The sequence below is a fragment of the Schistocerca cancellata genome, unplaced genomic scaffold (assembly GCF_023864275.1).
Source record: "Schistocerca cancellata isolate TAMUIC-IGC-003103 unplaced genomic scaffold, iqSchCanc2.1 HiC_scaffold_434, whole genome shotgun sequence".
NCBI classification, from domain to species: Eukaryota; Metazoa; Arthropoda; class Insecta; order Orthoptera; family Acrididae; genus Schistocerca; species Schistocerca cancellata.
The window spans coordinates 1-25,657 of NW_026046451.1; the positions used below are offsets into that span (position 1 = coordinate 1).

The 25,657-nt window shown below is 53.3% G+C and overlaps 49 non-coding genes across 49 annotated transcripts; all 49 read right to left on the reverse strand.

Moving 5' to 3' along the window:
- Nucleotides 1-290: 290 nt before the first annotated feature.
- Nucleotides 291-362, reverse strand: Trnah-gug (transfer RNA histidin (anticodon GUG)). Its single transcript has one exon. It is a non-coding gene; the product is annotated as a tRNA-His (tRNA).
- A 374-nt stretch (nt 363-736) lies between these two features.
- On the reverse strand, nt 737-808 carry Trnae-cuc (transfer RNA glutamic acid (anticodon CUC)). Its single transcript has one exon. It is a non-coding gene; the product is annotated as a tRNA-Glu (tRNA).
- Nucleotides 809-1,252: 444 nt separating this feature from the next.
- Nucleotides 1,253-1,334, reverse strand: Trnal-uag (transfer RNA leucine (anticodon UAG)). The gene has a single exon. It is a non-coding gene; the product is annotated as a tRNA-Leu (tRNA).
- Nucleotides 1,335-1,773: 439 nt separating this feature from the next.
- On the reverse strand, nt 1,774-1,845 carry Trnah-gug (transfer RNA histidin (anticodon GUG)). Its single transcript has one exon. It is a non-coding gene; the product is annotated as a tRNA-His (tRNA).
- Nucleotides 1,846-2,218: 373 nt separating this feature from the next.
- On the reverse strand, nt 2,219-2,290 carry Trnae-cuc (transfer RNA glutamic acid (anticodon CUC)). Its single transcript has one exon. It is a non-coding gene; the product is annotated as a tRNA-Glu (tRNA).
- A 444-nt stretch (nt 2,291-2,734) lies between these two features.
- Trnal-uag (transfer RNA leucine (anticodon UAG)) lies at nt 2,735-2,816 on the reverse strand. The gene has a single exon. It is a non-coding gene; the product is annotated as a tRNA-Leu (tRNA).
- Nucleotides 2,817-3,255: 439 nt separating this feature from the next.
- Trnah-gug (transfer RNA histidin (anticodon GUG)) lies at nt 3,256-3,327 on the reverse strand. Its single transcript has one exon. It is a non-coding gene; the product is annotated as a tRNA-His (tRNA).
- Nucleotides 3,328-3,701: 374 nt separating this feature from the next.
- Trnae-cuc (transfer RNA glutamic acid (anticodon CUC)) lies at nt 3,702-3,773 on the reverse strand. Its single transcript has one exon. It is a non-coding gene; the product is annotated as a tRNA-Glu (tRNA).
- A 444-nt stretch (nt 3,774-4,217) lies between these two features.
- Trnal-uag (transfer RNA leucine (anticodon UAG)) lies at nt 4,218-4,299 on the reverse strand. Its single transcript has one exon. It is a non-coding gene; the product is annotated as a tRNA-Leu (tRNA).
- A 439-nt stretch (nt 4,300-4,738) lies between these two features.
- Trnah-gug (transfer RNA histidin (anticodon GUG)) lies at nt 4,739-4,810 on the reverse strand. The gene has a single exon. It is a non-coding gene; the product is annotated as a tRNA-His (tRNA).
- Nucleotides 4,811-5,184: 374 nt separating this feature from the next.
- Trnae-cuc (transfer RNA glutamic acid (anticodon CUC)) lies at nt 5,185-5,256 on the reverse strand. Its single transcript has one exon. It is a non-coding gene; the product is annotated as a tRNA-Glu (tRNA).
- A 444-nt stretch (nt 5,257-5,700) lies between these two features.
- Trnal-uag (transfer RNA leucine (anticodon UAG)) lies at nt 5,701-5,782 on the reverse strand. Its single transcript has one exon. It is a non-coding gene; the product is annotated as a tRNA-Leu (tRNA).
- A 439-nt stretch (nt 5,783-6,221) lies between these two features.
- On the reverse strand, nt 6,222-6,293 carry Trnah-gug (transfer RNA histidin (anticodon GUG)). Its single transcript has one exon. It is a non-coding gene; the product is annotated as a tRNA-His (tRNA).
- Nucleotides 6,294-6,668: 375 nt separating this feature from the next.
- Trnae-cuc (transfer RNA glutamic acid (anticodon CUC)) lies at nt 6,669-6,740 on the reverse strand. Its single transcript has one exon. It is a non-coding gene; the product is annotated as a tRNA-Glu (tRNA).
- A 444-nt stretch (nt 6,741-7,184) lies between these two features.
- Nucleotides 7,185-7,266, reverse strand: Trnal-uag (transfer RNA leucine (anticodon UAG)). Its single transcript has one exon. It is a non-coding gene; the product is annotated as a tRNA-Leu (tRNA).
- A 439-nt stretch (nt 7,267-7,705) lies between these two features.
- On the reverse strand, nt 7,706-7,777 carry Trnah-gug (transfer RNA histidin (anticodon GUG)). The gene has a single exon. It is a non-coding gene; the product is annotated as a tRNA-His (tRNA).
- A 374-nt stretch (nt 7,778-8,151) lies between these two features.
- Nucleotides 8,152-8,223, reverse strand: Trnae-cuc (transfer RNA glutamic acid (anticodon CUC)). Its single transcript has one exon. It is a non-coding gene; the product is annotated as a tRNA-Glu (tRNA).
- Nucleotides 8,224-8,667: 444 nt separating this feature from the next.
- Nucleotides 8,668-8,749, reverse strand: Trnal-uag (transfer RNA leucine (anticodon UAG)). Its single transcript has one exon. It is a non-coding gene; the product is annotated as a tRNA-Leu (tRNA).
- A 439-nt stretch (nt 8,750-9,188) lies between these two features.
- On the reverse strand, nt 9,189-9,260 carry Trnah-gug (transfer RNA histidin (anticodon GUG)). Its single transcript has one exon. It is a non-coding gene; the product is annotated as a tRNA-His (tRNA).
- A 374-nt stretch (nt 9,261-9,634) lies between these two features.
- Nucleotides 9,635-9,706, reverse strand: Trnae-cuc (transfer RNA glutamic acid (anticodon CUC)). Its single transcript has one exon. It is a non-coding gene; the product is annotated as a tRNA-Glu (tRNA).
- A 444-nt stretch (nt 9,707-10,150) lies between these two features.
- Nucleotides 10,151-10,232, reverse strand: Trnal-uag (transfer RNA leucine (anticodon UAG)). The gene has a single exon. It is a non-coding gene; the product is annotated as a tRNA-Leu (tRNA).
- A 439-nt stretch (nt 10,233-10,671) lies between these two features.
- Nucleotides 10,672-10,743, reverse strand: Trnah-gug (transfer RNA histidin (anticodon GUG)). Its single transcript has one exon. It is a non-coding gene; the product is annotated as a tRNA-His (tRNA).
- A 374-nt stretch (nt 10,744-11,117) lies between these two features.
- Nucleotides 11,118-11,189, reverse strand: Trnae-cuc (transfer RNA glutamic acid (anticodon CUC)). Its single transcript has one exon. It is a non-coding gene; the product is annotated as a tRNA-Glu (tRNA).
- A 444-nt stretch (nt 11,190-11,633) lies between these two features.
- Trnal-uag (transfer RNA leucine (anticodon UAG)) lies at nt 11,634-11,715 on the reverse strand. Its single transcript has one exon. It is a non-coding gene; the product is annotated as a tRNA-Leu (tRNA).
- A 439-nt stretch (nt 11,716-12,154) lies between these two features.
- Trnah-gug (transfer RNA histidin (anticodon GUG)) lies at nt 12,155-12,226 on the reverse strand. Its single transcript has one exon. It is a non-coding gene; the product is annotated as a tRNA-His (tRNA).
- A 374-nt stretch (nt 12,227-12,600) lies between these two features.
- Nucleotides 12,601-12,672, reverse strand: Trnae-cuc (transfer RNA glutamic acid (anticodon CUC)). Its single transcript has one exon. It is a non-coding gene; the product is annotated as a tRNA-Glu (tRNA).
- A 444-nt stretch (nt 12,673-13,116) lies between these two features.
- On the reverse strand, nt 13,117-13,198 carry Trnal-uag (transfer RNA leucine (anticodon UAG)). Its single transcript has one exon. It is a non-coding gene; the product is annotated as a tRNA-Leu (tRNA).
- Nucleotides 13,199-13,637: 439 nt separating this feature from the next.
- Trnah-gug (transfer RNA histidin (anticodon GUG)) lies at nt 13,638-13,709 on the reverse strand. The gene has a single exon. It is a non-coding gene; the product is annotated as a tRNA-His (tRNA).
- A 374-nt stretch (nt 13,710-14,083) lies between these two features.
- Trnae-cuc (transfer RNA glutamic acid (anticodon CUC)) lies at nt 14,084-14,155 on the reverse strand. Its single transcript has one exon. It is a non-coding gene; the product is annotated as a tRNA-Glu (tRNA).
- A 444-nt stretch (nt 14,156-14,599) lies between these two features.
- Trnal-uag (transfer RNA leucine (anticodon UAG)) lies at nt 14,600-14,681 on the reverse strand. The gene has a single exon. It is a non-coding gene; the product is annotated as a tRNA-Leu (tRNA).
- Nucleotides 14,682-15,120: 439 nt separating this feature from the next.
- Trnah-gug (transfer RNA histidin (anticodon GUG)) lies at nt 15,121-15,192 on the reverse strand. The gene has a single exon. It is a non-coding gene; the product is annotated as a tRNA-His (tRNA).
- A 374-nt stretch (nt 15,193-15,566) lies between these two features.
- On the reverse strand, nt 15,567-15,638 carry Trnae-cuc (transfer RNA glutamic acid (anticodon CUC)). Its single transcript has one exon. It is a non-coding gene; the product is annotated as a tRNA-Glu (tRNA).
- A 444-nt stretch (nt 15,639-16,082) lies between these two features.
- Nucleotides 16,083-16,164, reverse strand: Trnal-uag (transfer RNA leucine (anticodon UAG)). The gene has a single exon. It is a non-coding gene; the product is annotated as a tRNA-Leu (tRNA).
- Nucleotides 16,165-16,603: 439 nt separating this feature from the next.
- Nucleotides 16,604-16,675, reverse strand: Trnah-gug (transfer RNA histidin (anticodon GUG)). Its single transcript has one exon. It is a non-coding gene; the product is annotated as a tRNA-His (tRNA).
- A 374-nt stretch (nt 16,676-17,049) lies between these two features.
- Nucleotides 17,050-17,121, reverse strand: Trnae-cuc (transfer RNA glutamic acid (anticodon CUC)). The gene has a single exon. It is a non-coding gene; the product is annotated as a tRNA-Glu (tRNA).
- A 444-nt stretch (nt 17,122-17,565) lies between these two features.
- Trnal-uag (transfer RNA leucine (anticodon UAG)) lies at nt 17,566-17,647 on the reverse strand. The gene has a single exon. It is a non-coding gene; the product is annotated as a tRNA-Leu (tRNA).
- A 439-nt stretch (nt 17,648-18,086) lies between these two features.
- Trnah-gug (transfer RNA histidin (anticodon GUG)) lies at nt 18,087-18,158 on the reverse strand. Its single transcript has one exon. It is a non-coding gene; the product is annotated as a tRNA-His (tRNA).
- A 374-nt stretch (nt 18,159-18,532) lies between these two features.
- Trnae-cuc (transfer RNA glutamic acid (anticodon CUC)) lies at nt 18,533-18,604 on the reverse strand. Its single transcript has one exon. It is a non-coding gene; the product is annotated as a tRNA-Glu (tRNA).
- Nucleotides 18,605-19,048: 444 nt separating this feature from the next.
- Nucleotides 19,049-19,130, reverse strand: Trnal-uag (transfer RNA leucine (anticodon UAG)). Its single transcript has one exon. It is a non-coding gene; the product is annotated as a tRNA-Leu (tRNA).
- Nucleotides 19,131-19,569: 439 nt separating this feature from the next.
- Trnah-gug (transfer RNA histidin (anticodon GUG)) lies at nt 19,570-19,641 on the reverse strand. The gene has a single exon. It is a non-coding gene; the product is annotated as a tRNA-His (tRNA).
- A 374-nt stretch (nt 19,642-20,015) lies between these two features.
- Trnae-cuc (transfer RNA glutamic acid (anticodon CUC)) lies at nt 20,016-20,087 on the reverse strand. Its single transcript has one exon. It is a non-coding gene; the product is annotated as a tRNA-Glu (tRNA).
- A 444-nt stretch (nt 20,088-20,531) lies between these two features.
- Nucleotides 20,532-20,613, reverse strand: Trnal-uag (transfer RNA leucine (anticodon UAG)). Its single transcript has one exon. It is a non-coding gene; the product is annotated as a tRNA-Leu (tRNA).
- A 439-nt stretch (nt 20,614-21,052) lies between these two features.
- On the reverse strand, nt 21,053-21,124 carry Trnah-gug (transfer RNA histidin (anticodon GUG)). Its single transcript has one exon. It is a non-coding gene; the product is annotated as a tRNA-His (tRNA).
- A 374-nt stretch (nt 21,125-21,498) lies between these two features.
- Nucleotides 21,499-21,570, reverse strand: Trnae-cuc (transfer RNA glutamic acid (anticodon CUC)). The gene has a single exon. It is a non-coding gene; the product is annotated as a tRNA-Glu (tRNA).
- A 444-nt stretch (nt 21,571-22,014) lies between these two features.
- Trnal-uag (transfer RNA leucine (anticodon UAG)) lies at nt 22,015-22,096 on the reverse strand. The gene has a single exon. It is a non-coding gene; the product is annotated as a tRNA-Leu (tRNA).
- A 439-nt stretch (nt 22,097-22,535) lies between these two features.
- Trnah-gug (transfer RNA histidin (anticodon GUG)) lies at nt 22,536-22,607 on the reverse strand. The gene has a single exon. It is a non-coding gene; the product is annotated as a tRNA-His (tRNA).
- Nucleotides 22,608-22,981: 374 nt separating this feature from the next.
- On the reverse strand, nt 22,982-23,053 carry Trnae-cuc (transfer RNA glutamic acid (anticodon CUC)). Its single transcript has one exon. It is a non-coding gene; the product is annotated as a tRNA-Glu (tRNA).
- Nucleotides 23,054-23,497: 444 nt separating this feature from the next.
- Trnal-uag (transfer RNA leucine (anticodon UAG)) lies at nt 23,498-23,579 on the reverse strand. The gene has a single exon. It is a non-coding gene; the product is annotated as a tRNA-Leu (tRNA).
- Nucleotides 23,580-24,018: 439 nt separating this feature from the next.
- On the reverse strand, nt 24,019-24,090 carry Trnah-gug (transfer RNA histidin (anticodon GUG)). The gene has a single exon. It is a non-coding gene; the product is annotated as a tRNA-His (tRNA).
- Between the last annotated feature and the right edge of the window lie 1,567 nt (nt 24,091-25,657).

Consider the following 25,657-nt stretch of genomic DNA (forward strand, 5'->3'; position numbering starts at 1 on the left):
CGCCATATGGTAGCGACGCCACTTGTCTGTAGCTGTCGTAGTTAAGGAGACAGCATCAAGAGACGTTTTCGTGCCGTGACCAGGTTTCGAACCTGGGCTTTCCGTAACCACTAAAGTATCGTAGCTGTACCTGTCAGGCGGAGCTAGAATGCTCCATGTAACAAACATATGTGAGCTCAAGTACAAACTGCGGCCTGCGGAACACGAGTGAAAAACCAAGAAAGCACTGTGATTTCGAGTACTCGTGCACTATCGTCAATGCAACGGCAGCAAGGAAAAACTTTCAAAATTGCCGTGACCAGGATTCGAACCTGGGTTATTGCGGCCACAACGCAATGTCCTAACCACTAGACGATCACGGCCACGGAGGCGCCCCCGAAAGCAGCTGGCTGGAATGCAAGTGTCGATACACAGCAAAGCCTAGGCCAAGGTGTACGCCACAGCAGTGGCAGACACGGTCTCCATCACATGCATACGAGCAGATGAACGTGCCTGCGCTGTCGGGACACTAACTACAGTGGTTAGCTGCATTCACCTCCGTGGCAATGTCTTGCAGTCCTCCAAGCCTCTTGACTACAGACATGTGACTCGATAACAAGTGGACAGACACAGCATCTCTCTCGCCGTCGGGTGTTGCCACGAATCATACTTAACGTGGCTTTCTGCACGCGTCAGCGTAGCGTCAGTCGAGACAAGTCGAGACAAGTCGCATAAGAGGAGCAACAAAAACGCGCATTTCCGGTACCGGGAATCGAACCCGGGACTCCTGGGTGAGAGCCAGGTATCCTAGCCACTAGACTACACCGGATTACAACGCCAGTGCTCCTCCAGCGAACGCAGCAACCACCCACGATTAACTGACGACAACTGTAAAAAATCCACTCTCGCACGCTATAGAGCGGCATGCTCTGGACGCATATCGTGGAGACGAACGCCAGCAGTGATGAGAGCAAAAGGCGCCTACAAATCCTGCCGTTGCACCACGTACTGTTCTACGACACTTCACGAAGCAGACGCTCACGCCTTGTTGTGCTGTTTCCTTTGCGGGCAATGAGTGCATGTGACTTCGATGCAGGAAACATTACACGTTTGGCAGCAGTGGGATTCGAACCCACGCCTCCGAAGAGACTTGTGCCTGAAACCAGCGCCTGAGACCGCTCGGCCACGCTACCTACGCAACACGCGCGTCACATGAGCTGCGACCTACTCCACGAGAACACACAGCAACGGCACAAAAATGAGACGCCAAAATTGGCAACGGTGGGATTCGAACCCACGCCTCAGAAGAGACTGGTGCCTAAAACCAGCGCCTTAGACCGCTCGGCCACGTTACCCTTGCAAGAGCGGCGGCAAAACGTTCCCTTTGTACTACAAAGATCACTTCGAAATGGAAGTATCTTGGCAATCGCCGTGCCATGTATTTTCACTGCTCTCCCACTGGAAGCGTCTCTTTAGGCCACCCACAACAAGAAAATGCCGTGCCCGCCATATGGTAGCGACGCCACTTGTCTGTAGCTGTCGTAGTTAAGGAGACAGCATCAAGAGACGTTTTCGTGCCGTGACCAGGTTTCGAACCTGGGCTTTCCGTAACCACTAAAGTATCGTAGCTGTACCTGTCAGGCGGAGCTAGAATGCTCCATGTAACAAACATATGTGAGCTCAAGTACAAACTGCGGCCTGCGGAACACGAGTGAAAAACCAAGAAAGCACTGTGATTTCGAGTACTCGTGCACTATCGTCAATGCAACGGCAGCAAGGAAAAACTTTCAAAATTGCCGTGACCAGGATTCGAACCTGGGTTATTGCGGCCACAACGCAATGTCCTAACCACTAGACGATCACGGCCACGGAGGCGCCCCCGAAAGCAGCTGGCTGGAATGCAAGTGTCGATACACAGCAAAGCCTAGGCCAAGGTGTACGCCACAGCAGTGGCAGACACGGTCTCCATCACATGCATACGAGCAGATGAACGTGCCTGCGCTGTCGGGACACTAACTACAGTGGTTAGCTGCATTCACCTCCGTGGCAATGTCTTGCAGTCCTCCAAGCCTCTTGACTACAGACATGTGACTCGATAACAAGTGGACAGACACAGCATCTCTCTCGCCGTCGGGTGTTGCCACGAATCATACTTAACGTGGCTTTCTGCACGCGTCAGCGTAGCGTCAGTCGAGACAAGTCGAGACAAGTCGCATAAGAGGAGCAACAAAAACGCGCATTTCGGTACCGGGAATCGAACCCGGGACTCCTGGGTGAGAGCCAGGTATCCTAGCCACTAGACTACACCGGATTACAACGCCAGTGCTCCTCCAGCGAACGCAGCAACCACCCACGATTAACTGACGACAACTGTAAAAAATCCACTCTCGCACGCTATAGAGCGGCATGCTCTGGACGCATATCGTGGAGACGAACGCCAGCAGTGATGAGAGCAAAAGGCGCCTACAAATCCTGCCGTTGCACCACGTACTGTTCTACGACACTTCACGAAGCAGACGCTCACGCCTTGTTGTGCTGTTTCCTTTGCGGGCAATGAGTGCATGTGACTTCGATGCAGGAAACATTACACGTTTGGCAGCAGTGGGATTCGAACCCACGCCTCCGAAGAGACTTGTGCCTGAAACCAGCGCCTGAGACCGCTCGGCCACGCTACCTACGCAACACGCGCGTCACATGAGCTGCGACCTACTCCACGAGAACACACAGCAACGGCACAAAAATGAGACGCCAAAATTGGCAACGGTGGGATTCGAACCCACGCCTCAGAAGAGACTGGTGCCTAAAACCAGCGCCTTAGACCGCTCGGCCACGTTACCCTTGCAAGAGCGGCGGCAAAACGTTCCCTTTGTACTACAAAGATCACTTCGAAATGGAAGTATCTTGGCAATCGCCGTGCCATGTATTTTCACTGCTCTCCCACTGGAAGCGTCTCTTTAGGCCACCCACAACAAGAAAATGCCGTGCCCGCCATATGGTAGCGACGCCACTTGTCTGTAGCTGTCGTAGTTAAGGAGACAGCATCAAGAGACGTTTTCGTGCCGTGACCAGGTTTCGAACCTGGGCTTTCCGTAACCACTAAAGTATCGTAGCTGTACCTGTCAGGCGGAGCTAGAATGCTCCATGTAACAAACATATGTGAGCTCAAGTACAAACTGCGGCCTGCGGAACACGAGTGAAAAACCAAGAAAGCACTGTGATTTCGAGTACTCGTGCACTATCGTCAATGCAACGGCAGCAAGGAAAAACTTTCAAAATTGCCGTGACCAGGATTCGAACCTGGGTTATTGCGGCCACAACGCAATGTCCTAACCACTAGACGATCACGGCCACGGAGGCGCCCCCGAAAGCAGCTGGCTGGAATGCAAGTGTCGATACACAGCAAAGCCTAGGCCAAGGTGTACGCCACAGCAGTGGCAGACACGGTCTCCATCACATGCATACGAGCAGATGAACGTGCCTGCGCTGTCGGGACACTAACTACAGTGGTTAGCTGCATTCACCTCCGTGGCAATGTCTTGCAGTCCTCCAAGCCTCTTGACTACAGACATGTGACTCGATAACAAGTGGACAGACACAGCATCTCTCTCGCCGTCGGGTGTTGCCACGAATCATACTTAACGTGGCTTTCTGCACGCGTCAGCGTAGCGTCAGTCGAGACAAGTCGAGACAAGTCGCATAAGAGGAGCAACAAAAACGCGCATTTCCGGTACCGGGAATCGAACCCGGGACTCCTGGGTGAGAGCCAGGTATCCTAGCCACTAGACTACACCGGATTACAACGCCAGTGCTCCTCCAGCGAACGCAGCAACCACCCACGATTAACTGACGACAACTGTAAAAAATCCACTCTCGCACGCTATAGAGCGGCATGCTCTGGACGCATATCGTGGAGACGAACGCCAGCAGTGATGAGAGCAAAAGGCGCCTACAAATCCTGCCGTTGCACCACGTACTGTTCTACGACACTTCACGAAGCAGACGCTCACGCCTTGTTGTGCTGTTTCCTTTGCGGGCAATGAGTGCATGTGACTTCGATGCAGGAAACATTACACGTTTGGCAGCAGTGGGATTCGAACCCACGCCTCCGAAGAGACTTGTGCCTGAAACCAGCGCCTGAGACCGCTCGGCCACGCTACCTACGCAACACGCGCGTCACATGAGCTGCGACCTACTCCACGAGAACACACAGCAACGGCACAAAAATGAGACGCCAAAATTGGCAACGGTGGGATTCGAACCCACGCCTCAGAAGAGACTGGTGCCTAAAACCAGCGCCTTAGACCGCTCGGCCACGTTACCCTTGCAAGAGCGGCGGCAAAACGTTCCCTTTGTACTACAAAGATCACTTCGAAATGGAAGTATCTTGGCAATCGCCGTGCCATGTATTTTCACTGCTCTCCCACTGGAAGCGTCTCTTTAGGCCACCCACAACAAGAAAATGCCGTGCCCGCCATATGGTAGCGACGCCACTTGTCTGTAGCTGTCGTAGTTAAGGAGACAGCATCAAGAGACGTTTTCGTGCCGTGACCAGGTTTCGAACCTGGGCTTTCCGTAACCACTAAAGTATCGTAGCTGTACCTGTCAGGCGGAGCTAGAATGCTCCATGTAACAAACATATGTGAGCTCAAGTACAAACTGCGGCCTGCGGAACACGAGTGAAAAACCAAGAAAGCACTGTGATTTCGAGTACTCGTGCACTATCGTCAATGCAACGGCAGCAAGGAAAAACTTTCAAAATTGCCGTGACCAGGATTCGAACCTGGGTTATTGCGGCCACAACGCAATGTCCTAACCACTAGACGATCACGGCCACGGAGGCGCCCCCGAAAGCAGCTGGCTGGAATGCAAGTGTCGATACACAGCAAAGCCTAGGCCAAGGTGTACGCCACAGCAGTGGCAGACACGGTCTCCATCACATGCATACGAGCAGATGAACGTGCCTGCGCTGTCGGGACACTAACTACAGTGGTTAGCTGCATTCACCTCCGTGGCAATGTCTTGCAGTCCTCCAAGCCTCTTGACTACAGACATGTGACTCGATAACAAGTGGACAGACACAGCATCTCTCTCGCCGTCGGGTGTTGCCACGAATCATACTTAACGTGGCTTTCTGCACGCGTCAGCGTAGCGTCAGTCGAGACAAGTCGAGACAAGTCGCATAAGAGGAGCAACAAAAACGCGCATTTCCGGTACCGGGAATCGAACCCGGGACTCCTGGGTGAGAGCCAGGTATCCTAGCCACTAGACTACACCGGATTACAACGCCAGTGCTCCTCCAGCGAACGCAGCAACCACCCACGATTAACTGACGACAACTGTAAAAAATCCACTCTCGCACGCTATAGAGCGGCATGCTCTGGACGCATATCGTGGAGACGAACGCCAGCAGTGATGAGAGCAAAAGGCGCCTACAAATCCTGCCGTTGCACCACGTACTGTTCTACGACACTTCACGAAGCAGACGCTCACGCCTTGTTGTGCTGTTTCCTTTGCGGGCAATGAGTGCATGTGACTTCGATGCAGGAAACATTACACGTTTGGCAGCAGTGGGATTCGAACCCACGCCTCCGAAGAGACTTGTGCCTGAAACCAGCGCCTGAGACCGCTCGGCCACGCTACCTACGCAACACGCGCGTCACATGAGCTGCGACCTACTCCACGAGAACACACAGCAACGGCACAAAAATGAGACGCCAAAATTGGCAACGGTGGGATTCGAACCCACGCCTCAGAAGAGACTGGTGCCTAAAACCAGCGCCTTAGACCGCTCGGCCACGTTACCCTTGCAAGAGCGGCGGCAAAACGTTCCCTTTGTACTACAAAGATCACTTCGAAATGGAAGTATCTTGGCAATCGCCGTGCCATGTATTTTCACTGCTCTCCCACTGGAAGCGTCTCTTTAGGCCACCCACAACAAGAAAATGCCGTGCCCGCCATATGGTAGCGACGCCACTTGTCTGTAGCTGTCGTAGTTAAGGAGACAGCATCAAGAGACGTTTTCGTGCCGTGACCAGGTTTCGAACCTGGGCTTTCCGTAACCACTAAAGTATCGTAGCTGTACCTGTCAGGCGGAGCTAGAATGCTCCATGTAACAAACATATGTGAGCTCAAGTACAAACTGCGGCCTGCGGAACACGAGTGAAAAACCAAGAAAGCACTGTGATTTCGAGTACTCGTGCACTATCGTCAATGCAACGGCAGCAAGGAAAAACTTTCAAAATTGCCGTGACCAGGATTCGAACCTGGGTTATTGCGGCCACAACGCAATGTCCTAACCACTAGACGATCACGGCCACGGAGGCGCCCCCGAAAGCAGCTGGCTGGAATGCAAGTGTCGATACACAGCAAAGCCTAGGCCAAGGTGTACGCCACAGCAGTGGCAGACACGGTCTCCATCACATGCATACGAGCAGATGAACGTGCCTGCGCTGTCGGGACACTAACTACAGTGGTTAGCTGCATTCACCTCCGTGGCAATGTCTTGCAGTCCTCCAAGCCTCTTGACTACAGACATGTGACTCGATAACAAGTGGACAGACACAGCATCTCTCTCGCCGTCGGGTGTTGCCACGAATCATACTTAACGTGGCTTTCTGCACGCGTCAGCGTAGCGTCAGTCGAGCAAAGTCGAGACAAGTCGCATAAGAGGAGCAACAAAAAACGCGCATTTCCGGTACCGGGAATCGAACCCGGGCCTCCTGGGTGAGAGCCAGGTATCCTAGCCACTAGACTACACCGGATTACAACGCCAGTGCTCCTCCAGCGAACGCAGCAACCACCCACGATTAACTGACGACAACTGTAAAAAATCCACTCTCGCACGCTATAGAGCGGCATGCTCTGGACGCATATCGTGGAGACGAACGCCAGCAGTGATGAGAGCAAAAGGCGCCTACAAATCCTGCCGTTGCACCACGTACTGTTCTACGACACTTCACGAAGCAGACGCTCACGCCTTGTTGTGCTGTTTCCTTTGCGGGCAATGAGTGCATGTGACTTCGATGCAGGAAACATTACACGTTTGGCAGCAGTGGGATTCGAACCCACGCCTCCGAAGAGACTTGTGCCTGAAACCAGCGCCTGAGACCGCTCGGCCACGCTACCTACGCAACACGCGCGTCACATGAGCTGCGTCCTACTCCACGAGAACACACAGCAACGGCACAAAAATGAGACGCCAAAATTGGCAACGGTGGGATTCGAACCCACGCCTCAGAAGAGACTGGTGCCTAAAACCAGCGCCTTAGACCGCTCGGCCACGTTACCCTTGCAAGAGCGGCGGCAAAACGTTCCCTTTGTACTACAAAGATCACTTCGAAATGGAAGTATCTTGGCAATCGCCGTGCCATGTATTTTCACTGCTCTCCCACTGGAAGCGTCTCTTTAGGCCACCCACAACAAGAAAATGCCGTGCCCGCCATATGGTAGCGACGCCACTTGTCTGTAGCTGTCGTAGTTAAGGAGACAGCATCAAGAGACGTTTTCGTGCCGTGACCAGGTTTCGAACCTGGGCTTTCCGTAACCACTAAAGTATCGTAGCTGTACCTGTCAGGCGGAGCTAGAATGCTCCATGTAACAAACATATGTGAGCTCAAGTACAAACTGCGGCCTGCGGAACACGAGTGAAAAACCAAGAAAGCACTGTGATTTCGAGTACTCGTGCACTATCGTCAATGCAACGGCAGCAAGGAAAAACTTTCAAAATTGCCGTGACCAGGATTCGAACCTGGGTTATTGCGGCCACAACGCAATGTCCTAACCACTAGACGATCACGGCCACGGAGGCGCCCCCGAAAGCAGCTGGCTGGAATGCAAGTGTCGATACACAGCAAAGCCTAGGCCAAGGTGTACGCCACAGCAGTGGCAGACACGGTCTCCATCACATGCATACGAGCAGATGAACGTGCCTGCGCTGTCGGGACACTAACTACAGTGGTTAGCTGCATTCACCTCCGTGGCAATGTCTTGCAGTCCTCCAAGCCTCTTGACTACAGACATGTGACTCGATAACAAGTGGACAGACACAGCATCTCTCTCGCCGTCGGGTGTTGCCACGAATCATACTTAACGTGGCTTTCTGCACGCGTCAGCGTAGCGTCAGTCGAGACAAGTCGAGACAAGTCGCATAAGAGGAGCAACAAAAACGCGCATTTCCGGTACCGGGAATCGAACCCGGGACTCCTGGGTGAGAGCCAGGTATCCTAGCCACTAGACTACACCGGATTACAACGCCAGTGCTCCTCCAGCGAACGCAGCAACCACCCACGATTAACTGACGACAACTGTAAAAAATCCACTCTCGCACGCTATAGAGCGGCATGCTCTGGACGCATATCGTGGAGACGAACGCCAGCAGTGATGAGAGCAAAAGGCGCCTACAAATCCTGCCGTTGCACCACGTACTGTTCTACGACACTTCACGAAGCAGACGCTCACGCCTTGTTGTGCTGTTTCCTTTGCGGGCAATGAGTGCATGTGACTTCGATGCAGGAAACATTACACGTTTGGCAGCAGTGGGATTCGAACCCACGCCTCCGAAGAGACTTGTGCCTGAAACCAGCGCCTGAGACCGCTCGGCCACGCTACCTACGCAACACGCGCGTCACATGAGCTGCGACCTACTCCACGAGAACACACAGCAACGGCACAAAAATGAGACGCCAAAATTGGCAACGGTGGGATTCGAACCCACGCCTCAGAAGAGACTGGTGCCTAAAACCAGCGCCTTAGACCGCTCGGCCACGTTACCCTTGCAAGAGCGGCGGCAAAACGTTCCCTTTGTACTACAAAGATCACTTCGAAATGGAAGTATCTTGGCAATCGCCGTGCCATGTATTTTCACTGCTCTCCCACTGGAAGCGTCTCTTTAGGCCACCCACAACAAGAAAATGCCGTGCCCGCCATATGGTAGCGACGCCACTTGTCTGTAGCTGTCGTAGTTAAGGAGACAGCATCAAGAGACGTTTTCGTGCCGTGACCAGGTTTCGAACCTGGGCTTTCCGTAACCACTAAAGTATCGTAGCTGTACCTGTCAGGCGGAGCTAGAATGCTCCATGTAACAAACATATGTGAGCTCAAGTACAAACTGCGGCCTGCGGAACACGAGTGAAAAACCAAGAAAGCACTGTGATTTCGAGTACTCGTGCACTATCGTCAATGCAACGGCAGCAAGGAAAAACTTTCAAAATTGCCGTGACCAGGATTCGAACCTGGGTTATTGCGGCCACAACGCAATGTCCTAACCACTAGACGATCACGGCCACGGAGGCGCCCCCGAAAGCAGCTGGCTGGAATGCAAGTGTCGATACACAGCAAAGCCTAGGCCAAGGTGTACGCCACAGCAGTGGCAGACACGGTCTCCATCACATGCATACGAGCAGATGAACGTGCCTGCGCTGTCGGGACACTAACTACAGTGGTTAGCTGCATTCACCTCCGTGGCAATGTCTTGCAGTCCTCCAAGCCTCTTGACTACAGACATGTGACTCGATAACAAGTGGACAGACACAGCATCTCTCTCGCCGTCGGGTGTTGCCACGAATCATACTTAACGTGGCTTTCTGCACGCGTCAGCGTAGCGTCAGTCGAGCAAAGTCGAGACAAGTCGCATAAGAGGAGCAACAAAAACGCGCATTTCCGGTACCGGGAATCGAACCCGGGCCTCCTGGGTGAGAGCCAGGTATCCTAGCCACTAGACTACACCGGATTACAACGCCAGTGCTCCTCCAGCGAACGCAGCAACCACCCACGATTAACTGACGACAACTGTAAAAAATCCACTCTCGCACGCTATAGAGCGGCATGCTCTGGACGCATATCGTGGAGACGAACGCCAGCAGTGATGAGAGCAAAAGGCGCCTACAAATCCTGCCGTTGCACCACGTACTGTTCTACGACACTTCACGAAGCAGACGCTCACGCCTTGTTGTGCTGTTTCCTTTGCGGGCAATGAGTGCATGTGACTTCGATGCAGGAAACATTACACGTTTGGCAGCAGTGGGATTCGAACCCACGCCTCCGAAGAGACTTGTGCCTGAAACCAGCGCCTGAGACCGCTCGGCCACGCTACCTACGCAACACGCGCGTCACATGAGCTGCGTCCTACTCCACGAGAACACACAGCAACGGCACAAAAATGAGACGCCAAAATTGGCAACGGTGGGATTCGAACCCACGCCTCAGAAGAGACTGGTGCCTAAAACCAGCGCCTTAGACCGCTCGGCCACGTTACCCTTGCAAGAGCGGCGGCAAAACGTTCCCTTTGTACTACAAAGATCACTTCGAAATGGAAGTATCTTGGCAATCGCCGTGCCATGTATTTTCACTGCTCTCCCACTGGAAGCGTCTCTTTAGGCCACCCACAACAAGAAAATGCCGTGCCCGCCATATGGTAGCGACGCCACTTGTCTGTAGCTGTCGTAGTTAAGGAGACAGCATCAAGAGACGTTTTCGTGCCGTGACCAGGTTTCGAACCTGGGCTTTCCGTAACCACTAAAGTATCGTAGCTGTACCTGTCAGGCGGAGCTAGAATGCTCCATGTAACAAACATATGTGAGCTCAAGTACAAACTGCGGCCTGCGGAACACGAGTGAAAAACCAAGAAAGCACTGTGATTTCGAGTACTCGTGCACTATCGTCAATGCAACGGCAGCAAGGAAAAACTTTCAAAATTGCCGTGACCAGGATTCGAACCTGGGTTATTGCGGCCACAACGCAATGTCCTAACCACTAGACGATCACGGCCACGGAGGCGCCCCCGAAAGCAGCTGGCTGGAATGCAAGTGTCGATACACAGCAAAGCCTAGGCCAAGGTGTACGCCACAGCAGTGGCAGACACGGTCTCCATCACATGCATACGAGCAGATGAACGTGCCTGCGCTGTCGGGACACTAACTACAGTGGTTAGCTGCATTCACCTCCGTGGCAATGTCTTGCAGTCCTCCAAGCCTCTTGACTACAGACATGTGACTCGATAACAAGTGGACAGACACAGCATCTCTCTCGCCGTCGGGTGTTGCCACGAATCATACTTAACGTGGCTTTCTGCACGCGTCAGCGTAGCGTCAGTCGAGACAAGTCGAGACAAGTCGCATAAGAGGAGCAACAAAAACGCGCATTTCCGGTACCGGGAATCGAACCCGGGACTCCTGGGTGAGAGCCAGGTATCCTAGCCACTAGACTACACCGGATTACAACGCCAGTGCTCCTCCAGCGAACGCAGCAACCACCCACGATTAACTGACGACAACTGTAAAAAATCCACTCTCGCACGCTATAGAGCGGCATGCTCTGGACGCATATCGTGGAGACGAACGCCAGCAGTGATGAGAGCAAAAGGCGCCTACAAATCCTGCCGTTGCACCACGTACTGTTCTACGACACTTCACGAAGCAGACGCTCACGCCTTGTTGTGCTGTTTCCTTTGCGGGCAATGAGTGCATGTGACTTCGATGCAGGAAACATTACACGTTTGGCAGCAGTGGGATTCGAACCCACGCCTCCGAAGAGACTTGTGCCTGAAACCAGCGCCTGAGACCGCTCGGCCACGCTACCTACGCAACACGCGCGTCACATGAGCTGCGACCTACTCCACGAGAACACACAGCAACGGCACAAAAATGAGACGCCAAAATTGGCAACGGTGGGATTCGAACCCACGCCTCAGAAGAGACTGGTGCCTAAAACCAGCGCCTTAGACCGCTCGGCCACGTTACCCTTGCAAGAGCGGCGGCAAAACGTTCCCTTTGTACTACAAAGATCACTTCGAAATGGAAGTATCTTGGCAATCGCCGTGCCATGTATTTTCACTGCTCTCCCACTGGAAGCGTCTCTTTAGGCCACCCACAACAAGAAAATGCCGTGCCCGCCATATGGTAGCGACGCCACTTGTCTGTAGCTGTCGTAGTTAAGGAGACAGCATCAAGAGACGTTTTCGTGCCGTGACCAGGTTTCGAACCTGGGCTTTCCGTAACCACTAAAGTATCGTAGCTGTACCTGTCAGGCGGAGCTAGAATGCTCCATGTAACAAACATATGTGAGCTCAAGTACAAACTGCGGCCTGCGGAACACGAGTGAAAAACCAAGAAAGCACTGTGATTTCGAGTACTCGTGCACTATCGTCAATGCAACGGCAGCAAGGAAAAACTTTCAAAATTGCCGTGACCAGGATTCGAACCTGGGTTATTGCGGCCACAACGCAATGTCCTAACCACTAGACGATCACGGCCACGGAGGCGCCCCCGAAAGCAGCTGGCTGGAATGCAAGTGTCGATACACAGCAAAGCCTAGGCCAAGGTGTACGCCACAGCAGTGGCAGACACGGTCTCCATCACATGCATACGAGCAGATGAACGTGCCTGCGCTGTCGGGACACTAACTACAGTGGTTAGCTGCATTCACCTCCGTGGCAATGTCTTGCAGTCCTCCAAGCCTCTTGACTACAGACATGTGACTCGATAACAAGTGGACAGACACAGCATCTCTCTCGCCGTCGGGTGTTGCCACGAATCATACTTAACGTGGCTTTCTGCACGCGTCAGCGTAGCGTCAGTCGAGCAAAGTCGAGACAAGTCGCATAAGAGGAGCAACAAAAACGCGCATTTCCGGTACCGGGAATCGAACCCGGGCCTCCTGGGTGAGAGCCAGGTATCCTAGCCACTAGACTACACCGGATTACAACGCCAGTGCTCCTCCAGCGAACGCAGCAACCACCCACGATTAACTGACGACAACTGTAAAAAATCCACTCTCGCACGCTATAGAGCGGCATGCTCTGGACGCATATCGTGGAGACGAACGCCAGCAGTGATGAGAGCAAAAGGCGCCTACAAATCCTGCCGTTGCACCACGTACTGTTCTACGACACTTCACGAAGCAGACGCTCACGCCTTGTTGTGCTGTTTCCTTTGCGGGCAATGAGTGCATGTGACTTCGATGCAGGAAACATTACACGTTTGGCAGCAGTGGGATTCGAACCCACGCCTCCGAAGAGACTTGTGCCTGAAACCAGCGCCTGAGACCGCTCGGCCACGCTACCTACGCAACACGCGCGTCACATGAGCTGCGTCCTACTCCACGAGAACACACAGCAACGGCACAAAAATGAGACGCCAAAATTGGCAACGGTGGGATTCGAACCCACGCCTCAGAAGAGACTGGTGCCTAAAACCAGCGCCTTAGACCGCTCGGCCACGTTACCCTTGCAAGAGCGGCGGCAAAACGTTTCCTTTGTACTACAAAGATCACTTCGAAATGGAAGTATCTTGGCAATCGCCGTGCCATGTATTTTCACTGCTCTCCCACTGGAAGCGTCTCTTTAGGCCACCCACAACAAGAAAATGCCGTGCCCGCCATATGGTAGCGACGCCACTTGTCTGTAGCTGTCGTAGTTAAGGAGACAGCATCAAGAGACGTTTTCGTGCCGTGACCAGGTTTCAAACCTGGGCTTTCCGTAACCACTAAAGTATCGTAGCTGTACCTGTCAGGCGGAGCTAGAATGCTCCATGTAACAAACATATGTGAGCTCAAGTACAAACTGCGGCCTGCGGAACACGAGTGAAAAACCAAGAAAGCACTGTGATTTCGAGTACTCGTGCACTATCGTCAATGCAACGGCAGCAAGGAAAATCTTTCAAAATTGCCGTGACCAGGATTCGAACCTGGGTTATTGCGGCCACAACGCAATGTCCTAACCACTAGACGATCACGGCCACGGAGGCGCCCCCGAAAGCAGCTGGCTGGAATGCAAGTGTCGATACACAGCAAAGCCTAGGCCAAGGTGTACGCCACAGCAGTGGCAGACACGGTCTCCATCACATGCATACGAGCAGATGAACGTGCCTGCGCTGTCGGGACACTAACTACAGTGGTTAGCTGCATTCACCTCCGTGGCAATGTCTTGCAGTCCTCCAAGCCTCTTGACTACAGACATGTGACTCGATAACAAGTGGACAGACACAGCATCTCTCTCGCCGTCGGGTGTTGCCACGAATCATACTTAACGTGGCTTTCTGCACGCGTCAGCGTAGCGTCAGTCGAGCAAAGTCGAGACAAGTCGCATAAGAGGAGCAACAAAAACGCGCATTTCCGGTACCGGGAATCGAACCCGGGCCTCCTGGGTGAGAGCCAGGTATCCTAGCCACTAGACTACACCGGATTACAACGCCAGTGCTCCTCCAGCGAACGCAGCAACCACCCACGATTAACTGACGACAACTGTAAAAAATCCACTCTCGCACGCTATAGAGCGGCATGCTCTGGACGCATATCGTGGAGACGAACGCCAGCAGTGATGAGAGCAAAAGGCGCCTACAAATCCTGCCGTTGCACCACGTACTGTTCTACGACACTTCACGAAGCAGACGCTCACGCCTTGTTGTGCTGTTTCCTTTGCGGGCAATGAGTGCATGTGACTTCGATGCAGGAAACATTACACGTTTGGCAGCAGTGGGATTCGAACCCACGCCTCCGAAGAGACTTGTGCCTGAAACCAGCGCCTGAGACCGCTCGGCCACGCTACCTACGCAACACGCGCGTCACATGAGCTGCGTCCTACTCCACGAGAACACACAGCAACGGCACAAAAATGAGACGCCAAAATTGGCAACGGTGGGATTCGAACCCACGCCTCAGAAGAGACTGGTGCCTAAAACCAGCGCCTTAGACCGCTCGGCCACGTTACCCTTGCAAGAGCGGCGGCAAAACGTTTCCTTTGTACTACAAAGATCACTTCGAAATGGAAGTATCTTGGCAATCGCCGTGCCATGTATTTTCACTGCTCTCCCACTGGAAGCGTCTCTTTAGGCCACCCACAACAAGAAAATGCCGTGCCCGCCATATGGTAGCGACGCCACTTGTCTGTAGCTGTCGTAGTTAAGGAGACAGCATCAAGAGACGTTTTCGTGCCGTGACCAGGTTTCAAACCTGGGCTTTCCGTAACCACTAAAGTATCGTAGCTGTACCTGTCAGGCGGAGCTAGAATGCTCCATGTAACAAACATATGTGAGCTCAAGTACAAACTGCGGCCTGCGGAACACGAGTGAAAAACCAAGAAAGCACTGTGATTTCGAGTACTCGTGCACTATCGTCAATGCAACGGCAGCAAGGAAAATCTTTCAAAATTGCCGTGACCAGGATTCGAACCTGGGTTATTGCGGCCACAACGCAATGTCCTAACCACTAGACGATCACGGCCACGGAGGCGCCCCCGAAAGCAGCTGGCTGGAATGCAAGTGTCGATACACAGCAAAGCCTAGGCCAAGGTGTACGCCACAGCAGTGGCAGACACGGTCTCCATCACATGCATACGAGCAGATGAACGTGCCTGCGCTGTCGGGACACTAACTACAGTGGTTAGCTGCATTCACCTCCGTGGCAATGTCTTGCAGTCCTCCAAGCCTCTTGACTACAGACATGTGACTCGATAACAAGTGGACAGACACAGCATCTCTCTCGCCGTCGGGTGTTGCCACGAATCATACTTAACGTGGCTTTCTGCACGCGTCAGCGTAGCGTCAGTCGAGCAAAGTCGAGACAAGTCGCATAAGAGGAGCAACAAAAACGCGCATTTCCGGTACCGGGAATCGAACCCGGGCCTCCTGGGTGAGAGCCAGGTATCCTAGCCACTAGACTACACCGGATTACAACGCCAGTGCTCCTCCAGCGAACGCAGCAACCACCCACGATTAACTGACGACAACTGTAAAAAATCCACTCTCGCACGCTATAGAGCGGCATGCTCTGGACGCATATCGTGGAGACGAACGCCAGCAGTGATGAGAGCAAAAGGCGCCTACAAATCCTGCCGTTGCACCACGTACTGTTCTACGACACTTCACGAAGCAGACGCTCACGCCTTGTTGTGCTGTTTCCTTTGCGGGCAATGAGTGCATGTGACTTCGATGCAGGAAACATTACACGTTTGGCAGCAGTGGGATTCGAACCCACGCCTCCGAAGAGACTTGTGCCTGAAACCAGCGCCTGAGACCGCTCGGCCACGCTACCTACGCAACACGCGCGTCACATGAGCTGCGTCCTACTCCACGAGAACACACAGCAACGGCACAAAAATGAGACGCCAAAATTGGCAACGGTGGGATTCGAACCCACGCCTCAGAAGAGACTGGTGCCTAAAACCAGCGCCTTAGACCGCTCGGCCACGTTACCCTTGCAAGAGCGGCGGCAAAACGTTTCCTTTGTACTACAAAGATCACTTCGAAATGGAAGTATCTTGGCAATCGCCGTGCCATGTATTTTCACTGCTCTCCCACTGGAAGCGTCTCTTTAGGCCACCCACAACAAGAAAATGCCGTGCCCGCCATATGGTAGCGACGCCACTTGTCTGTAGCTGTCGTAGTTAAGGAGACAGCATCAAGAGACGTTTTCGTGCCGTGACCAGGTTTCAAACCTGGGCTTTCCGTAACCACTAAAGTATCGTAGCTGTACCTGTCAGGCGGAGCTAGAATGCTCCATGTAACAAACATATGTGAGCTCAAGTACAAACTGCGGCCTGCGGAACACGAGTGAAAAACCAAGAAAGCACTGTGATTTCGAGTACTCGTGCACTATCGTCAATGCAACGGCAGCAAGGAAAATCTTTCAAAATTGCCGTGACCAGGATTCGAACCTGGGTTATTGCGGCCACAACGCAATGTCCTAACCACTAGACGATCACGGCCACGGAGGCGCCCCCGAAAGCAGCTGGCTGGAATGCAAGTGTCGATACACAGCAAAGCCTAGGCCAAGGTGTACGCCACAGCAGTGGCAGACACGGTCTCCATCACATGCATACGAGCAGATGAACGTGCCTGCGCTGTCGGGACACTAACTACAGTGGTTAGCTGCATTCACCTCCGTGGCAATGTCTTGCAGTCCTCCAAGCCTCTTGACTACAGACATGTGACTCGATAACAAGTGGACAGACACAGCATCTCTCTCGCCGTCGGGTGTTGCCACGAATCATACTTAACGTGGCTTTCTGCACGCGTCAGCGTAGCGTCAGTCGAGCAAAGTCGAGACAAGTCGCATAAGAGGAGCAACAAAAACGCGCATTTCCGGTACCGGGAATCGAACCCGGGCCTCCTGGGTGAGAGCCAGGTATCCTAGCCACTAGACTACACCGGATTACAACGCCAGTGCTCCTCCAGCGAACGCAGCAACCACCCACGATTAACTGACGACAACTGTAAAAAATCCACTCTCGCACGCTGTAGAGCGGCATGCTCTGGACGCATATCGTGGAGACGAACGCCAGCAGTGATGAGAGCAAAAGGCGCCTACAAATCCTGCCGTTGCACCACGTACTGTTCTACGACACTTCACGAAGCAGACGCTCACGCCTTGTTGTGCTGTTTCCTTTGCGGGCAATGAGTGCATGTGACTTCGATGCAGGAAACATTACACGTTTGGCAGCAGTGGGATTCGAACCCACGCCTCCGAAGAGACTTGTGCCTGAAACCAGCGCCTGAGACCGCTCGGCCACGCTACCTACGCAACACGCGCGTCACATGAGCTGCGACCTACTCCACGAGAACACACAGCAACGGCACAAAAATGAGACGCCAAAATTGGCAACGGTGGGATTCGAACCCACGCCTCAGAAAAGACTGGTGCCTAAAACCAGCGCCTTAGACCGCTCGGCCACGTTACCCTTGCAAGAGCGGCGGCAAAACGTTCCCTTTGTACTACAAAGATCACTTCGAAATGGAAGTATCTTGGCAATCGCCGTGCCATGTATTTTCACTGCTCTCCCACTGGAAGCGTCTCTTTAGGCCACCCACAACAAGAAAATGCCGTGCCCGCCATATGGTAGCGACGCCACTTGTCTGTAGCTGTCGTAGTTAAGGAGACAGCATCAAGAGACGTTTTCGTGCCGTGACCAGGTTTCGAACCTGGGCTTTCCGTAACCACTAAAGTATCGTAGCTGTACCTGTCAGGCGGAGCTAGAATGCTCCATGTAACAAACATATGTGAGCTCAAGTACAAACTGCGGCCTGCGGAACACGAGTGAAAAACCAAGAAAGCACTGTGATTTCGAGTACTCGTGCACTATCGTCAATGCAACGGCAGCAAGGAAAAACTTTCAAAATTGCCGTGACCAGGATTCGAACCTGGGTTATTGCGGCCACAACGCAATGTCCTAACCACTAGACGATCACGGCCACGGAGGCGCCCCCGAAAGCAGCTGGCTGGAATGCAAGTGTCGATACACAGCAAAGCCTAGGCCAAGGTGTACGCCACAGCAGTGGCAGACACGGTCTCCATCACATGCATACGAGCAGATGAACGTGCTTGCGCTGTCGGGAGACTAACTACAGTGGTTAGCTGCATTCACCTCCGTGGCAATGTCTTGCAGTCCTCCAAGCCTCTTGACTACAGACATGTGACTCGATAACAAGTGGACAGACACAGCATCTCTCTCGCCGTCGGGTGTTGCCACGAATCATACTTAACGTGGCTTTCTGCACGCGTCAGCGTAGCGTCAGTCGAGCAAAGTCGAGACAAGTCGCATAAGAGGAGCAACAAAAACGCGCATTTCCGGTACCGGGAATCGAACCCGGGCCTCCTGGGTGAGAGCCAGGTATCCTAGCCACTAGACTACACCGGATTACAACGCCAGTGCTCCTCCAGCGAACGCAGCAACCACCCACGATTAACTGACGACAACTGTAAAAAATCCACTCTCGCACGCTATAGAGCGGCATGCTCTGGACGCATATCGTGGAGACGAACGCCAGCAGTGATGAGAGCAAAAGGCGCCTACAAATCCTGCCGTTGCACCACGTACTGTTCTACGACACTTCACGAAGCAGACGCTCACGCCTTGTTGTGCTGTTTCCTTTGCGGGCAATGAGTGCATGTGACTTCGATGCAGGAAACATTACACGTTTGGCAGCAGTGGGATTCGAACCCACGCCTCCGAAGAGACTTGTGCCTGAAACCAGCGCCTGAGACCGCTCGGCCACGCTACCTACGCAACACGCGCGTCACATGAGCTGCGTCCTACTCCACGAGAACACACAGCAACGGCACAAAAATGAGACGCCAAAATTGGCAACGGTGGGATTCGAACCCACGCCTCAGAAGAGACTGGTGCCTAAAACCAGCGCCTTAGACCGCTCGGCCACGTTACCCTTGCAAGAGCGGCGGCAAAACGTTTCCTTTGTACTACAAAGATCACTTCGAAATGGAAGTATCTTGGCAATCGCCGTGCCATGTATTTTCACTGCTCTCCCACTGGAAGCGTCTCTTTAGGCCACCCACAACAAGAAAATGCCGTGCCCGCCATATGGTAGCGACGCCACTTGTCTGTAGCTGTCGTAGTTAAGGAGACAGCATCAAGAGACGTTTTCGTGCCGTGACCAGGTTTCGAACCTGGGCTTTCCGTAACCACTAAAGTATCGTAGCTGTACCTGTCAGGCGGAGCTAGAATGCTCCATGTAACAAACATATGTGAGCTCAAGTACAAACTGCGGCCTGCGGAACACGAGTGAAAAACCAAGAAAGCACTGTGATTTCGAGTACTCGTGCACTATCGTCAATGCAACGGCAGCAAGGAAAAACTTTCAAAATTGCCGTGACCAGGATTCGAACCTGGGTTATTGCGGCCACAACGCAATGTCCTAACCACTAGACGATCACGGCCACGGAGGCGCCCCCGAAAGCAGCTGGCTGGAATGCAAGTGTCGATACACAGCAAAGCCTAGGCCAAGGTGTACGCCACAGCAGTGGCAGACACGGTCTCCATCACATGCATACGAGCAGATGAACGTGCCTGCGCTGTCGGGACACTAACTACAGTGGTTAGCTGCATTCACCTCCGTGGCAATGTCTTGCAGTCCTCCAAGCCTCTTGACTACAGACATGTGACTCGATAACAAGTGGACAGACACAGCATCTCTCTCGCCGTCGGGTGTTGCCACGAATCATACTTAACGTGGCTTTCTGCACGCGTCAGCGTAGCGTCAGTCGAGCAAAGTCGAGACAAGTCGCATAAGAGGAGCAACAAAAACGCGCATTTCCGGTACCGGGAATCGAACCCGGGCCTCCTGGGTGAGAGCCAGGTATCCTAGCCACTAGACTACACCGGATTACAACGCCAGTGCTCCTCCAGCGAACGCAGCAACCACCCACGATTAACTGACGACAACTGTAAAAAATCCACTCTCGCACGCTATAGAGCGGCATGCTCTGGACGCATATCGTGGAGACGAACGCCAGCAGTGATGAGAGCAAAAGGCGCCTACAAATCCTGCCGTTGCACCACGTACTGTTCTACGACACTTCACGAAGCAGACGCTCACGCCTTGTTGTGCTGTTTCCTTTGCGGGCAATGAGTGCATGTGACTTCGATGCAGGAAACATTACACGTTTGGCAGCAGTGGGATTCGAACCCACGCCTCCGAAGAGACTTGTGCCTGAAACCAGCGCCTGAGACCGCTCGGCCACGCTACCTACGCAACACGCGCGTCACATGAGCTGCGACCTACTCCACGAGAACACACAGCAACGGCACAAAAATGAGACGCCAAAATTGGCAACGGTGGGATTCGAACCCACGCCTCAGAAGAGACTGGTGCCTAAAACCAGCGCCTTAGACCGCTCGGCCACGTTACCCTTGCAAGAGCGGCGGCAAAACGTTCCCTTTGTACTACAAAGATCACTTCGAAATGGAAGTATCTTGGCAATCGCCGTGCCATGTATTTTCACTGCTCTCCCACTGGAAGCGTCTCTTTAGGCCACCCACAACAAGAAAATGCCGTGCCCGCCATATGGTAGCGACGCCACTTGTCTGTAGCTGTCGTAGTTAAGGAGACAGCATCAAGAGACGTTTTCGTGCCGTGACCAGGTTTCGAACCTGGGCTTTCCGTAACCACTAAAGTATCGTAGCTGTACCTGTCAGGCGGAGCTAGAATGCTCCATGTAACAAACATATGTGAGCTCAAGTACAAACTGCGGCCTGCGGAACACGAGTGAAAAACCAAGAAAGCACTGTGATTTCGAGTACTCGTGCACTATCGTCAATGCAACGGCAGCAAGGAAAAACTTTCAAAATTGCCGTGACCAGGATTCGAACCTGGGTTATTGCGGCCACAACGCAATGTCCTAACCACTAGACGATCACGGCCACGGAGGCGCCCCCGAAAGCAGCTGGCTGGAATGCAAGTGTCGATACACAGCAAAGCCTAGGCCAAGGTGTACGCCACAGCAGTGGCAGACACGGTCTCCATCACATGCATACGAGCAGATGAACGTGCCTGCGCTGTCGGGACACTAACTACAGTGGTTAGCTGCATTCACCTCCGTGGCAATGTCTTGCAGTCCTCCAAGCCTCTTGACTACAGACATGTGACTCGATAACAAGTGGACAGACACAGCATCTCTCTCGCCGTCGGGTGTTGCCACGAATCATACTTAACGTGGCTTTCTGCACGCGTCAGCGTAGCGTCAGTCGAGCAAAGTCGAGACAAGTCGCATAAGAGGAGCAACAAAAACGCGCATTTCCGGTACCGGGAATCGAACCCGGGCCTCCTGGGTGAGAGCCAGGTATCCTAGCCACTAGACTACACCGGATTACAACGCCAGTGCTCCTCCAGCGAACGCAGCAACCACCCACGATTAACTGACGACAACTGTAAAAAATCCACTCTCGCACGCTGTAGAGCGGCATGCTCTGGACGCATATCGTGGAGACGAACGCCAGCAGTGATGAGAGCAAAAGGCGCCTACAAATCCTGCCGTTGCACCACGTACTGTTCTACGACACTTCACGAAGCAGACGCTCACGCCTTGTTGTGCTGTTTCCTTTGCGGGCAATGAGTGCATGTGACTTCGATGCAGGAAACATTACACGTTTGGCAGCAGTGGGATTCGAACCCACGCCTCCGAAGAGACTTGTGCCTGAAACCAGCGCCCGAGACCGCTCGGCCACGCTACCTACGCAACACGCGCGTCACATGAGCTGCGACCTACTCCACGAGAACACACAGCAACGGCACAAAAATGAGACGCCAAAATTGGCAACGGTGGGATTCGAACCCACGCCTCAGAAAAGACTGGTGCCTAAAACCAGCGCCTTAGACCGCTCGGCCACGTTACCCTTGCAAGAGCGGCGGCAAAACGTTCCCTTTGTACTACAAAGATCACTTCGAAATGGAAGTATCTTGGCAATCGCCGTGCCATGTATTTTCACTGCTCTCCCACTGGAAGCGTCTCTTTAGGCCACCCACAACAAGAAAATGCCGTGCCCGCCATATGGTAGCGACGCCACTTGTCTGTAGCTGTCGTAGTTAAGGAGACAGCATCAAGAGACGTTTTCGTGCCGTGACCAGGTTTCGAACCTGGGCTTTCCGTAACCACTAAAGTATCGTAGCTGTACCTGTCAGGCGGAGCTAGAATGCTCCATGTAACAAACATATGTGAGCTCAAGTACAAACTGCGGCCTGCGGAACACGAGTGAAAAACCAAGAAAGCACTGTGATTTCGAGTACTCGTGCACTATCGTCAATGCAACGGCAGCAAGGAAAAACTTTCAAAATTGCCGTGACCAGGATTCGAACCTGGGTTATTGCGGCCACAACGCAATGTCCTAACCACTAGACGATCACGGCCACGGAGGCGCCCCCGAAAGCAGCTGGCTGGAATGCAAGTGTCGATACACAGCAAAGCCTAGGCCAAGGTGTACGCCACAGCAGTGGCAGACACGGTCTCCATCACATGCATACGAGCAGATGAACGTGCCTGCGCTGTCGGGACACTAACTACAGTGGTTAGCTGCATTCACCTCCGTGGCAATGTCTTGCAGTCCTCCAAGCCTCTTGACTACAGACATGTGACTCGATAACAAGTGGACAGACACAGCATCTCTCTCGCCGTCGGGTGTTGCCACGAATCATACTTAACGTGGCTTTCTGCACGCGTCAGCGTAGCGTCAGTCGAGCAAAGTCGAGACAAGTCGCATAAGAGGAGCAACAAAAACGCGCATTTCCGGTACCGGGAATCGAACCCGGGCCTCCTGGGTGAGAGCCAGGTATCCTAGCCACTAGACTACACCGGATTACAACGCCAGTGCTCCTCCAGCGAACGCAGCAACCACCCACGATTAACTGACGACAACTGTAAAAAATCCACTCTCGCACGCTATAGAGCGGCATGCTCTGGACGCATATCGTGGAGACGAACGCCAGCAGTGATGAGAGCAAAAGGCGCCTACAAATCCTGCCGTTGCACCACGTACTGTTCTACGACACTTCACGAAGCAGACGCTCACGCCTTGTTGTGCTGTTTCCTTTGCGGGCAATGAGTGCATGTGACTTCGATGCAGGAAACATTACACGTTTGGCAGCAGTGGGATTCGAACCCACGCCTCCGAAGAGACTTGTGCCTGAAACCAGCGCCTGAGACCGCTCGGCCACGCTACCTACGCAACACGCGCGTCACATGAGCTGCGTCCTACTCCACGAGAACACACAGCAACGGCACAAAAATGAGACGCCAAAATTGGCAACGGTGGGATTCGAACCCACGCCTCAGAAGAGACTGGTGCCTAAAACCAGCGCCTTAGACCGCTCGGCCACGTTACCCTTGCAAGAGCGGCGGCAAAACGTTTCCTTTGTACTACAAAGATCACTTCGAAATGGAAGTATCTTGGCAATCGCCGTGCCATGTATTTTCACTGCTCTCCCACTGGAAGCGTCTCTTTAGGCCACCCACAACAAGAAAATGCCGTGCCCGCCATATGGTAGCGACGCCACTTGTCTGTAGCTGTCGTAGTTAAGGAGACAGCATCAAGAGACGTTTTCGTGCCGTGACCAGGTTTCAAACCTGGGCTTTCCGTAACCACTAAAGTATCGTAGCTGTACCTGTCAGGCGGAGCTAGAATGCTCCATGTAACAAACATATGTGAGCTCAAGTACAAACTGCGGCCTGCGGAACACGAGTGAAAAACCAAGAAAGCACTGTGATTTCGAGTACTCGTGCACTATCGTCAATGCAACGGCAGCAAGGAAAATCTTTCAAAATTGCCGTGACCAGGATTCGAACCTGGGTTATTGCGGCCACAACGCAATGTCCTAACCACTAGACGATCACGGCCACGGAGGCGCCCCCGAAAGCAGCTGGCTGGAATGCAAGTGTCGATACACAGCAAAGCCTAGGCCAAGGTGTACGCCACAGCAGTGGCAGACACGGTCTCCATCACATGCATACGAGCAGATGAACGTGCCTGCGCTGTCGGGACACTAACTACAGTGGTTAGCTTGGTTGGTTGGGTTGGGGGATTAAAGGGACCAGACTGCTATGGTCATCGGTCCCTTTTTCCAAAGACAAAGAACACCCACAGAGAATAAAAACGAGGAACAAAAGAGATCACAGACGATACAGGACAAGAGAAACTGAGACAAAGACAAGACAAAACGAACTAAAAGCACACAGAGTGTGACGGTGGTTGGCCGACCAGAGAAATAAAAAAGGAAAAGCCAACCACTAGAAACACATTAAAAAATCAGTTTAAAACCGGAGGCCAAAGGCCAGAATCAACACAAAACAATAAGATAAAAATAGAAACACTCAGAGTAAAGAATAAAAACCCCCGGCCCGAATAAAACGTAAAACTAAGTCAGCCATAGCCGGGTCATCTGTTAAAAGGGCAGGGAGCGAGTCAGGCAGTGCGAACGACTGCCTGAGCGCAGCTAAAAACGGACACTCCAATAAAACATGAACCACGGATAAAACGGAGCCGCAGCGACATAGAGGCGCATCCTCACGGCGCAATAAGTGGCCGTGGGTAAGCCGAGTGTGCCCAATGCGCAGCCGGCAGAGGACAACAGACTCCTTGCGAGAAACCCGCAAGGAGGAGCGCCACACACCGGTAGCCCCCTTGATGGCCCGAAGTTTGTTGCGTGAAGGCAGGGCGCGCCATTCAGTGTCCCAAAGGTCCAGAATTTTGCGGCGTAGGAACGCCCGCAAATCGGTCTCCGGGAGGCCAACGTCCAGAGGTGGTGCACTAGTCGCCTCTTTCGCCAGCCGGTCGACATTCTCGTTGCCGGGGATCCCAACATGGCCTGGGGTCCACACGAAGACCGCAGAGCGGCCGCAACGCGCAAGAGTATGCAGGGACTCATGGATAGCCATCACCAGACGGGAACGAGGAAAACACTGGTCGAGTGCTCGTAAACTGCTCAGGGAATCGCTACAGATAACGAACGACTCACCTGAGCAGGAGCGGATATACTCTAGGGCTCGAAAGATGGCGACCAGCTCAGCAGTGTAAACGCTGCAGCCAGCCGGCAAAGAACGTTGTTCGGAATGGTTCCCTAGAGTGAGCGCATACCCGACTCGACCAGCAACCATCGAGCCGTCGGTGTAAACAATGCCAGAGCCCTGATACGTGGCCAGGATGGAATAAAAGCGGCGGCGGAAGGCCTCTGGAGGGACTGAGTCCTTCGAGCCCTGTGCCAAGTCGAGCCGAAGGCAAGGGCGAGGAACGCACCACGGGGGTGTACGCAGAAGTGCCCGGAAAGGAGGTGGAACAGGGACAAGCCCAAGCCCGGAGAGAAGCTCCTTGACGCGAATGGCGATCGGACAACCCGACCGGGGCCGACGTTCCGGCAGACGGACGACTGACTGCGGGAACAGGAGACGATAGTTAGGATGCCCGGGC